Below are 12,624 nucleotides of genomic sequence, written 5' to 3' on the forward strand. Positions count from 1 at the left end.
AGCCAGAAAGGGTTTTTTAAATGACTCCTCTGGATTTCAGGTTTCTTGCTGTTGTAAAAAGGAACAAAGCGTTACTAAAAAGAAGGTAACCTTTGTTGGATGTTGGCCCTCAGCCTCCAGCCCCAGACTACTGTTCTCTCCAGAAGGGTGCTAAACCACCTACTAAAGAGAGAACCAACTGACTTTCCTAATGACTCATCAGGAACCAGCCCTCAGTATGGTCAAGTTCTTTCTTATTTGTGAGCAGTTCAGGCTATCTTCTGATGGCTTTCCTATCTTTTGGTTGTCTGTTTAATGGAGGAGCCTGGCCTAGGATGGAAGCCTGGCTTAGATCTTTCACTCCACCTCAGGAATGGGGTTGTGATCTTTTCTGTCCTGACCCTCTCTGAATTGTAAGTGTTTCAATAATACTCTTGACTGTCTGCCATGTTGTTGAAGTAAATGAACTATTTTTAAATGTTAAGTAAGTAAATAAACCTTAGCTCATCTAAATAAATAAATAAATAAATAAATAAATGATTACCCATGAAGTCGAAATTCTTACACATGAGTTCCACTAAGAGTAGCAGCAGACAAGTTTTGTTTGGAGCATAGAGGAGGGTCTAAAAACCTGTTATTGTTGAAATAAGTTGTATATGTGATTTTCTGTCCTCAGCTGCCAAGCTGTTCTCATACCAGTCACCTTGAGAGGCCAAGAGACCGAAAGAAGCCATTTTCTTTCTGATTTTCTTTTCTTTTCTTTTTTTACTTGAGCCTCTAAACATAATAAAGAGAACGGCGTATAGAAGAAGCCATAGCAAGCTACTTTCTGGCTTGATGAGTGCTGCCCATAGAGAAGCCTGTAGTACTTTGTGGGTGAGACGTGGAGGAAAACAATATTAAAACAGGGAGCCTTCAAAGCCAGCACCCCATTCAGCCACCATCTGGGCAAAGACGGAAGCTTTGTAGGTGTTACCATAAGGGAGGGGGTGTTCTGCTATAGGCACACAAGCAAATCTTCTCTATTCTGTTTTGCTGCAGTTTTACATTTTTATAGGGACATAGTTCCCTTGGGAGAGTGGATTAAACTTCTGAGTTCATTTTCAAAGGCTTCGCAAATAACCTCTATGGACTCCAGTCATATCCCATGTAATACATCCCTTAAATAAGTAATAAAATAATAAGAAAAAAATGCATAATTGCTTTAACAGAGAAGAATTACTTAAAGGTGCAACCTCCCTCCTATTGTTAAGAAAAGGCTTTGATAAGCCAGGCTCTGTTTAAGAGACTCTGGGACAAAATGTGGCTGGAACTTTCCAGCTGGATGCCTGGGTAAGGACAGCACCCTGGCAGCCAGGGACTTGAGAGGGGAAACAGCTGAGGACGAAGACAGGTAGACAGCCCAGGGATCCCCAATCACTTCTCTCTTCAGGCCCACATTCAAAAGTGTTAGAAAATTACTAAATTCATGGAATTCTTGAGACATTTGTGTGTATGTGTGGTGACACATGGCTGGCTCCCCTGGCACTGGAGCACATGTCCAGGCAGGAATGTGCAGGCTCAAAGATAGGGCAGGCTGCACAGGCCTCCGACTTATCAGGAGTTCACAGAACCCTTAGACAAGGGTCCTGGATCACCTGGCATGAAATCAGGCACATTTTCCTAAATCTCCCATAGGCAGGAAAGACCATAGTGACAGCTGGGTTATGAAAATGAATCAAGACAGTGCATCTTTTCCATGTTACTCTGGATTCTTTTAAAGACTAATTACAAACTAGAGGAGCTATAACAAAGAAAGTACTAACTGGGATCAGCTTCTCCACATTATGGTTGCGGGGATGCCTATACCGCAGGCAGCTGACTCCCTGCTTTGTGAACAATTGTGCCAGAGTGATTGATAAAGTCTTCTCAAAAGGCTGGTGCTTGCCCTTTAATCATTCAACTATGCCTCTGTACACAATAAAATTAATACTATAAATGTTTACAATAATTAAAATGTTTACAATAATTAAATGTTTACAATAATTTGATCACCCCTGTTTAAATAAGAAAGCAGGGGTGATCAAAAAATCAAGATAGATGTTAAAATTGGACTAAAAATCAATGGACCTTGACTCCCCATTTTACAGGCACAGTCACTTTAGATGTAGGTGCAATATCGGCATGAAGTAGACATAAATAGATGTCTTTAAAAGAATTTAGTCAAGACACATCAGGACAGTATGAGGAGCTCTGCAGACTCATTTCCCAGTAAGACTGGTGAAAATTATTTTTAAAAAAGCAATAGTCTCCAAAATGGTATATTTCTGTATACAGCAAGCTAAAAAATACATTTATTCAAGAAAGTCTACTGAAACTAAGAACAGTGAATGTCTGTGGCATTTAAAACAAGACCTACTCTTCTCCTATCTCCCAGCTCAGGAAAATGGAAACTCCACTCCAGACCACTGCATCCAAGAACACGGGGCTCCCTCCTGCCTTAGCTCCCCATGAGTGAGCAGTCTTCCCCTCTCATTCTGGCCCCAGCTACCTATTCATGAAGTTAAGCTTCCAGTGAGTACAGTTGAGAGGTGATGGTGCCCTTTTTTACCTAGTTCTACCTCATTAGACACAAGTTTTAAATTAAGAACAGCATTGCTGAGAATATTGGGGTGCCCCTTGTTCTTGCCTCATATCATGGTGTAGGGTTTCCACACTGGGAGAAGCAAGCTGAGAGAATCTGAGGTCACTGTCCTCCCTCTCCAATGAGTGCTCAGTTCCTAAAGCAGGAGCATCATTCAGAAAGAAACATAACATTGCTCCCATTGCTCCAGAGATGTGGCTCATATATGTTTCCTAGCCGAAGCAATCAAGCAAGATAAAAAACTAAAGGGCAGTCAAATCAGAAAATAGGAAGTCAAACTATCTCTGTTTGCCAATAATATGAATGTGTACCTAGAAAACACTAAAGGCTCCTCCAAAAGACTCCTAGACTTGATAAATGAATTCAGTAAAGTCTCAGTTTACAAAATCAATGGCACAAATCAGTACCACTGCTATAGACGAACAACAACCAAGCTGAGAATCAAATCAAAAACTCAATTCTTTTACAAAGCTGCAGGAAAACAAAATACCTATGAATATACTTAGCCAAGAAGGTGAAATATCTCTACAAAAAGAATTACAAGTGCTAATGAAAGAAATCATAGATGACAAAAATAAATGGAAATACATCCCATGCTATGGATTAGAAGAATCAATATAAAAATGACCATATTACCAAAATCAACCTACATATTCAATGTAATTCCTATCAAAATACCAATACCATTATTCACAGAATTAAAAAAAAAAACTATTCTAAAATTCATATGGAACCAAAAAAATAATAATAATAATAAAGAAAAATAAAGAAAAGCTCCAGTAGTTAAATCAATCTTAATTAAAAAGAACAAAGCTGAAGGCATTACATTATCTGACTCCAAACTATGCTATAAGGCTACAATAACCAAAACATCATGGTACTGGTACAAAAACAGACACATAGACCAATGGAAAAGATTAGAGAACCCAGAAATAAAATTGCAAACCTACAACCATCTAATCTTTAGCAAAGTTGACAAAAACAAACAATGGGGAAAGGACCACCTGTTTAATAAATAGTGTAGGGATAAGTGGCTACCCATATGCAAAAGAATAAAACTGCATCCCATCTTTCACAATGTATAAAAATTAAAATGGATTAAATATTTAAATATAAGACTACAAAGTAAAAAAAAAAAATCACAGAAGAAAACCTAGGAAATATCATTCTGGACATCAGCCTTGACAAATAATTTATGACTAAGTCCTCAAAAGCAATTCCAATGAAAATAAAAATTGACAAGTGAGACCTAATTAAACTACAGTGCTTTTGCAAAGCAAAAGAAATTATCAACAGAGTAAAAAACAAAAAGACAACCCACAGAATATTTGCAAACTATACACCCAACAAAGGTCTAATATCAGAATCTATAAGGAACTTAACAAGCAAAAAACAAATAACTTCATTTAAAAAATGGCAAAAGACATGAATAGACACTTCTCAAAAGAAGATCTATAAGCAGTCAACAAACATATGAGAAAAATGTTCATCGTCACTAATCATCAGAGAAATGCAAATCAAAACTACAGTGAAATACCATTTCACACGAGTCAGGATGGCAATTATTAAGAAGAAAAAAAAATAGATGCTGGCAAGGCTGTGGAGAAATGGGAATGCCTATCCACTGTTTGTGGGAATGTAAATTAGTTCAGGCACTGTGGAAACCAGTTTGGTGACCTCCCAAAAACTTAAAACAGAACTACCATTCAACCCAGTAATTCCATTATTGCTTATATACCCAAAGGAATACAAATCACTCTACCATAAAGAAATTCCATTATTGGTTATATACCCAAAGGAATATAAATCACTCTACCATAAAGATACATGCATGTATATATTCATTGCAGCTCCTATTCATGGTAGCAAAGACATGGAATCAACCTAAGTGACCATCAACTAGATAAAGAAAATGTGTCCCATATATACCATGGAATACTGTGCTGTCATCAAAATGAACAAGATTATGTCTTTGCAGCAACATGGATGGAGCTGGGGGCCATTAACCTAACTGAACTAATGCAGAAACAGAAAAACAAATACCACATGTTCACACATATGTGCGAGCTAAACGAGGAGCATACATGGATGGACACAAAGAAAGAAACAACAGACACTGGAGCCTACTTGAGGGTGGAGGATGGGAGGAGAATGAAGATTGAGAAACTACCTATAGGATGCTATGTGTATTACCTGGGTGATAAAATAATCTGTACACCAAACCCCATGATATGCAATTACCTATATAATAAATCTGCACATGTACCCCTGAAACTAAAAGTTTTTAAAAACAAGTAATAAAGACATTTTATCCCTGAAATATTAACAGGATATTACATAAAAGATTTAGAGTAGTAATCTGGAAACAAAAAAGCGCTTCAAAATTAAAATACATAAAATATTTAAATCTAGGAAACTCTCCTAAAAGGAAAAGTAGAACAAAAAGACCTAGAAATAGCTAACAATAATTTTAAAAACTGGTTACAAAATGTTTGGAGATTGTAGTACATTGTAAATATGGCCCCAATTCTTCCCCTTCCTACTTCTGTGTCCTTTGCCATGTAGCTATATGTGGTGTTCTTCCACTATGAGTGGGAGTACCATCCTATGCTTTTATTTTGGGCTAGCCATGTGACTTGATTGACTAAAAGGACATTAGTAGCTGTGATGTGACCAGAGGCTTGATTCATCCTTGTGCAGTTTGGCCTGTCCCTTCTGGTGCCTCAACCTTCCAGACACCAATCCCAGGATGACAAGGGACAGGTGCAGAAGTCCACACCAGGCCAGCTCATCTCCATAAAACCTGCACGTCCTTGAGGGCAAATGATGATTTTTTTAAGCCACTGAGTTTTTATAAACTTTGCAGTGTTTTTTGTACCAAAATGTAAATGATGTTTAGGAATTTTTTTTTGTTCTTTTATGAAAATAGAATGAAAACATAAAATTTGTAAGCTAACTATGAAACAAAGAAATGTGGACTGGTACATTTAAAAAAATACACAAACACACTCATACACACATTTTAGGCTGATAGTTTGAACTCAGAGTAAATAAATTTTCTCCCAAATTCCAATCCAGATACATTTTAAACCTGAAATATAGAAATCCATTTCCTTGTGAGGCTATGTTTTCTTGCACTTAGGCTGTATTTACAAAAGGAAATCATAATCCCATAGTGTACAGTTGGATTCTGGAATGGCATATTTTTGCTGTCGGCAGTGTACATTAATTCTTGGCAAGCCAATGTGCACCACTGCTAAGTCTGGCTATCCAGCAGAGAAGGTGACAGCACAATATTGCCAAGGCCATGGCAGCAATTAGGCCTGAATCACACACCTGATAGTTTCTGTTAGTGGAGATGCTGAAGAGAGACAGAGTCCAGTTTTGAAAAGCAGCAAACTAATCATGAATAATGCAGACTGTTTTGAGAGAAAGCAGGCTTCACCCTGTCTAAAGATAAATGGGATTGGAGTAAAAGTCTCCATCAAAGGGGTCAGTTACTGTTCTTAGTAGTGGTTGTTTATTAAGCTAGGCAGAAGCTGAATGCTTGAGTGGCCTCATCTGATTCATCTTTTAGAGTCTAGTCACAGCATTCTGAAAGGAATTCCCATCAAGCAAAAAGCTTCCATATACTAGGAATTTTACATTCATTATTAATACATTCAACGAATTTGTTGACAAATACGTTGAGAACATTTATGGACCAGGCACTATTTCACATGGTAGGGATACAGAAGTAAACAGAAGTAAAGGTTTTACCCTCAGAAAGTTTACATTCTACTGGGCAGACATAGACAATAACCATGCAAATAAATTAATGCTATATTTAATATGTCACAGGGAATATTAGTCTGTTCAGACTCATGTACAGTGACAGAAGACCCAAGGTAGTAGGGATGTTAGTGTTTAAAGTCTGAAGTCAGGCAGACAGAGCAGAAAAAGCATTTCTTTAGCTCGTTCTGTATTATTGCTCTGCTTCAGAGGTCTCCATTTCTAAGATTTCCTTGTGGCTCAAGATAGCTGCTTTGTCTGTAGCCACCACATCTGCATAAACCAAAAGGAAGGAAGGGAAGAAACATGCATGTCTCTCTTTGCAAATTCATATCCCTGAAATTGTGGACATCTCTTCTCACTATAACTCTTTGGCCACATGTAGCTGTAGGGAAAGTGGGAAAACAGTCTTATTCCTATGTAGGCATGTTGTTGGCTAACATCCAGGTGTTCTTCTGCTTCTATGAATGGATAGAATCGATACTGGAGATTTCTCTGAAGAAGGGATGGTTGAGCAGAAAACTGAAGGAACTAGTCATGTGTTTCTCTTGGAAAAGACTTTACAGTGAGGGAAAGAGAAAGCATAACACGTTGAGGTGGTGTTATGTCTTGAACGTGTCCCTCAGAAGTTCACATATTGGAATCTCAATTCTCAATGTGGTAGTGTTGGGAGATAGGACTAAGGGGGAGGTGTTTGGGTGAAGGAGACTCTTCCTTCATTAATGGATTAATGCTGTTCATTAGAGACTGGGTTAGTTCTCATTAAAGTTGGTTGTTACACAGCAAGCTTGACCCCTTGTGCTTGTCTCTTTTAGCTTGCACTCATACTTCTGTGCTTCTGCCATGCTATCAAGCAGCACTAGGCCCTCACCAGAAGTGGACCAGAGGCAGCCACCAAATCTAGGACTTCCCAACCTCCAGAATTCTGAACTAAATGAAACTCTTTCCTTTATAAATTACCTAGTCTCGGCCAGGCATGGTAGCTCATACCTATAATCCCAGCACTTTGGGAGGCCTAGGTAGATGGATCACCTGAGGTGGAAGCTCGAGATCAGCCTGACCAACATGAAGAAGCCCAGCCAGGTGTGGTGGTGTATGCCTGTAATCCCAACTACTCAGGAGGCTGAGACAGGAGAATCACTTGAACCTGGGAGGCAGAGGTTGAGGTGAGCTGAGATTGAGCCATTACAGTCCAGCCTGGGCAACAAGAGCAAAACTCTGTCTCAAAAAAAAAAAAAAAAAAATTACCCAGTCTCTGGTATTCTGTTATAGTAACAGCAAATAGATTAACAGAGGTGGGAAAATGATTGGTATATTCCTTCATTTCTTTTCAAAATACTATAAAATACGTATTATTATCTCCATTAAAGAAAAAAAGTACCTCCAGAAATGTTAACTTTTTCCAAGTTATATAGGTAGTAAATATAAATGAGTAAAAGTCTTACTCTAGATGTCTTTTATTTCATCAAACCAGGCTTTCAAAGAGGACTCTGTGCATCTTTTTAAAAGAAGATAGTCCGTTTTCTCAGTAAATACAAGGAAGTAAATTCAACAGAAGAGTAAAGTGTGTAGGTTTCATCATGCAGGTGTCCATGACATGTACTTGAAGCAAAGCTTTGTTCTTTAGTCAGTTATACACAAAGTTGGTTGAGACTACTGAAGTGGTGTGGAAAAAATAAGAAATTTTGAGTCAAAAAATTGAGTTGGAAAACTGCTTTTCTCAATACTAACTCTGTTTTGGGCCAAATGCTTAAATTCTTTAGGTCTCAGTTTCCTTATGGTGAAGTGGGTACAATAATAGCCATTATGTAATAAGAATTAAATGAAACCATGCACAGAAAGCATTTGGCAAATTGCCTATGTTTAGTAATAAATAAAATAAATGCAACAGCATGAATCTGGGCTCAGCTCACTTTACTTCAGAGTTTATACATATTGGTTCAAAGCTGGGATGAGTTCAGCTACTTATTTGTCTGTCTCAACCATATGCAAGAATCACCTCCAACTTTAGATTTGCTTTCCCAACTCTTGCCATAACAAAAGGGACATGAGTATCAGCAGCCGTTCTTCACAGGAATTCTCCAAACAGCCCATCAATGCTTCCCTAGGAACATACTCAACACCCAGAATCCTCCTCACCCTGACAGCCCACCCAACTTCTATTTCTCTAATGACATCACTATCTTTCTGTGTCCCAAACCCAAAGGCACCTCCTTTTCTCAAGCTCAGGTCAGCCAGCGGTAAAGTTTTATCATCGTGTTCTCCAATGTCTCCTGTACCCATGCTGCCTGCTCCTTGTGCTCGATTGCCAGCTGACTTCAGTTTGTCTTATTTAACTTCCTGCTAGAGAATAAAAATTTCTGTTTAATAGCCCATTTATTCTCCTGTTTCTTGTTGCTTCCCCTGTTCCTCCATTTTATTGGCCATTTTTTTACCTTAGAATTAGTATTTCCCATGATTTTGTCCCAAAGATTCTCTTCAAGCGTATGCCTCACAATTCTACCTGTATTCTATTTACAGTTAAGCTGCTCTAAACATGGTTTGCATTGTTCATCTCTGTGCCACTACCCCTAAAGCATTCATAGTTGATTAGCTGGTTAAGCATACACGTGGTTTAAATTCCTCCTCACCCTTAAAACCACCTGTGCCAATCCTTCCCCTAAAACAATGGGTGTGCATTCTTCCTCCTCCTAACTCATACCTCATGGGCTTTGAAACTTTCTTGTGGCTCTAATGGTCTTTCTTATATAATTTTGTATTTGTGTGTCTAGTCCAGTTCTTATAGGGCTCATGCCTTACTACCCACTTAATCCCAAGACTTGGCATTATGTAAACATTCGGTAATGTTTGCAGGTTTCAACTGAGGTGCATCACACAGCATTTTGTTCACCAGTCACTTAAAACAATTATCACGTTGTGTTGCATTCGTTGTTATGTTTCTGTCTCTGACACTATGCCGAGTTTATTGAGATTAAGAATCACATCTTCATCATTTCTAACAAAGTGATTACTCAATAAATGTAAATGAATGAACAGGACTCATGATGTGAGTCTGAGTTTCCAACAACTTCGCCCATTTAAAAATATCTCCAACACTTCTATTTTCCATCTTCATTGTGAAGGAAAAGCATTCTGTTTGTTCTTACAGAAAATATTAGAAAATGAATGCAGAATGTTTACTTTTGGTAAAGTGACAGCTCTGGGTGATATTGCTCATGACCTGAATTTCCAAGACCAAAGGCAGCTAACCAAAATGCCCAGCATGAGAATGGCATGACAATCAGAAACTCTTCCCAGATAATTATGTCAGAGCAACATTGTGTTCATACAACATGATGTTGTGAAAACAAATGAGATGACAAATAACACATAGTGGTTGAGGTGAAACATGCTGAGGATATGAAGGTGTGCTATATTCTTTCTCATAATCATTTCTAGTAAAGATAATCAATTCAGTGGTTAGTAGCAGCAGATAAATTATATGATGCTTTAAGCTGAAGTAAAATGTAGAAAAATATAACTCAGTAGCACATCATTCCATAGTTCCACATTATGGTAGAAATTATTTTATGTGCTCATGTACAAACTTCCTTCCTCATTTGTGAAAATGAAATAAACATACTGAATTATCTATCTCACTTTTAAATGATCCACTTCATTATCTGGTGATGCAATCTTAATCTGAGATGTTATGATTATAGTAATGGTTTATAGATGTATTAAGTCAAAGTTGCCACACTAAAGCATATGGTGCCACATAAGGTGATATATTAATTTGCAGCTACTCAGATAGTGGTATAGCTTGAGAGCTCAAACATCATTCTGCCTCCTTTCATTTTTTTAAGAAAAAAAAATACACAAACAAACCCCTCTAGACTTAAAGTTAAAACTATATTTTAACTTTAACAGCTATATAACACATCTATGATGGGATCCTCTGAAGTTTATTCTATTTTTATTGTTGGTTCCCAACATTTTCAGTTGACAACTCAAGGAAATGTAAATTCTCATAATCTTTAAATCATTTGAAGCTGTTTTTTTTTTTTTTTAAATAAAAACAAACACGGACCGGGCGCGGTGGCTCACGCCTGTAATCCCAGCACTTTGGGAGGCCGAGGTGGGTGGATCACGAAGTCAAGAGATCGAGACCATCCTGGTCAACATGGCGAAACCCCATCTCTACTAAAAATACAAAAAATTAGCTGGACATGGTGGCGCATGCCTGTAATCCCAGCTACTCAGGAGGCTGAGGCAGGAGAATTGCCTGAACCCAGGAGGCGGAGGTTGCGGTGAGCCGAGATCGCGCCAGCCTGGGTAACAAGAGCAAAACTCCGTCTCAAAATAAATAAATAAAAACAAACAAACAAAAACCCAGGCTGGGCATGGTGGCTCACCTGTGTTATCTCAGCACTTTGGGAGACCAAGGCTGGTGGATCACCCAAGGTCAGGAGCTCAAGACCTGCCTGACCAACATGGTGAAACCCTGTCTCTACTAAAAATACAAAATTAGCTGGGCATAGTGGCATACGCCTGTAATCCCAGCTACTTGGGAGTCTGAGACAGGAGAATCGCTTGAACCCAGGAGACGGAGGTTGCAGTGAACCAAGATTGCACCATTGCAGGCTAGCCTGGGCAACAAGAGTGAAACTCTGTCTCAACAAAATACAAACAAACAGATAAGCAAAAAAACAGGCTTTATCCTCCCTCACCCCAAAATCATAAATTGGCCTGAGTATTTCAAATTAGAAACTCTGTGCATCAGAAGCATTCTTTATTTTCTCTCCATGAGAGGAGTGTGTTTACCAGTCAGACTTAAGCCTCCTGTGTCAGTCAGGTCCAAGAGAGGAGAAAAGCAAACAGGTGCCACATGAAGCTATTAATGGTTTTCTCCAGGTGAGTTACAAATATGCCCAGCGCCTGTAAGTACAAAGGCATCTAGCTACCAGGGCACCATTATGTGCTCAGTTTATTACATGCAGAGGATTTGAGGATGTAACTCTAATTGGCTGGGACATAACTTCAGTGCCCAAAAGGGTTGTTTTAGCCACATGTGGCTATTAGGTGAGTATTACTTCTCTCCAGTTCGCCTCTGTTGTTAACTGAGCCACACACAGACACACACACACACACACACACACACACAATCATGTGCTCACACATAAACTCATGAATCTCTATTACATATAGGGCTCTTTCAAAGCATATGACAATCTTAAATTGAAAGTCCAAGAGTCTGTTCAGCTCAACTGCTCAACCTAATGACCTACCCTCAACAAAGGAGAAGAATCCAGTCAAGTGAATATGTGAGGCTGCAGGCTTCCCACTCCATATCCATGTTCCCTGTCTTCCTTGGGAACAGAAACCTAACCTTATTTAAGGGCAAGGTGCCAGCTAATGTCTCCATTGCTTAGATTTTTTGTAGCCAGGGTAACAAATAAACCTAAGTACAAGTTGCTGGGTGTTACTCTGTCAGAAAGCTACTTTAAGAGGAAACAGACAGTTGGCATGTGCTCTTTTTGCTTTTCTCTTCTCCTCTCAGTTCTTGCCCAAAACATAGATATGTCGGGTGGAGCTACAGCAGCCACTTCGGGAATACCCATACTGTCAGGCCTAGGACCTCTTAAGGAATGCCAATAACCAGTTACCTCCGGATTCTTACTACAAATAACAATGAATATGGTTAAGTCAGTGTGGTTGATGTTCTGTTATAATAGACAAATAACTGCTTGTAACTGTGAAAAGATTAAGGCTATAAAGGAGAATGAAACCACAGACAGAAGGAAAGAAAAAGTGATCATGTTATCATCAAACAGAAGAAAAATACTTAATAAAGAGGCAGATTTCATTCTCAGATATAGGCACAAAGAAAGAGAATAATGATGAAGAAATAAAAACTTTGTGAGAGCCCATCAAAAAGCTAGTTGACAGGCGATATCTCTCAGGAAATTAGGAATTACTTATTAAATGAATAGGGTGATGAGGTCTCAATAGGAATGGAAAAGATGTTAAAACTTTACCAAGAGACATGTCAACAAGACAGAGTTGCTGGTGCAGATGCCATTGAAGATGCAGCGAGACTTTGCATGTCCATGCTTACAGTTCTGGGAAGTGCTCCAGCAGTAGGAAGCAGAAATGGTGACCAGACCTGCAGGCTTGGAGTCATATTGGCTGCAATTGAAAGGCAGCTCCACCACAGGTAGGAGGCTCACTTATTTCATTTATTAAATGAGGACAATCATGAGATGATGCAT

The 12,624-nt window shown here is 38.7% G+C and overlaps 1 protein-coding gene across 1 annotated transcript in view; it reads right to left on the reverse strand.

Annotated features, from left to right (window-relative positions):
• The window catches only part of ABCA13 (ATP binding cassette subfamily A member 13), a 437,440-nt gene that overhangs the window by 13,225 nt on the left and 411,591 nt on the right, over positions 1-12,624 (reverse strand). The gene's annotated exons all lie outside the window — the stretch shown is intronic.

This window comes from Aotus nancymaae, unplaced genomic scaffold (genome assembly GCF_030222135.1).
Source record: "Aotus nancymaae isolate 86718 unplaced genomic scaffold, 86718_ANA_hifiasm-v0.15.2.pri h1tg000065l, whole genome shotgun sequence".
Classification (NCBI taxonomy): Eukaryota; Metazoa; Chordata; class Mammalia; order Primates; family Aotidae; genus Aotus; species Aotus nancymaae.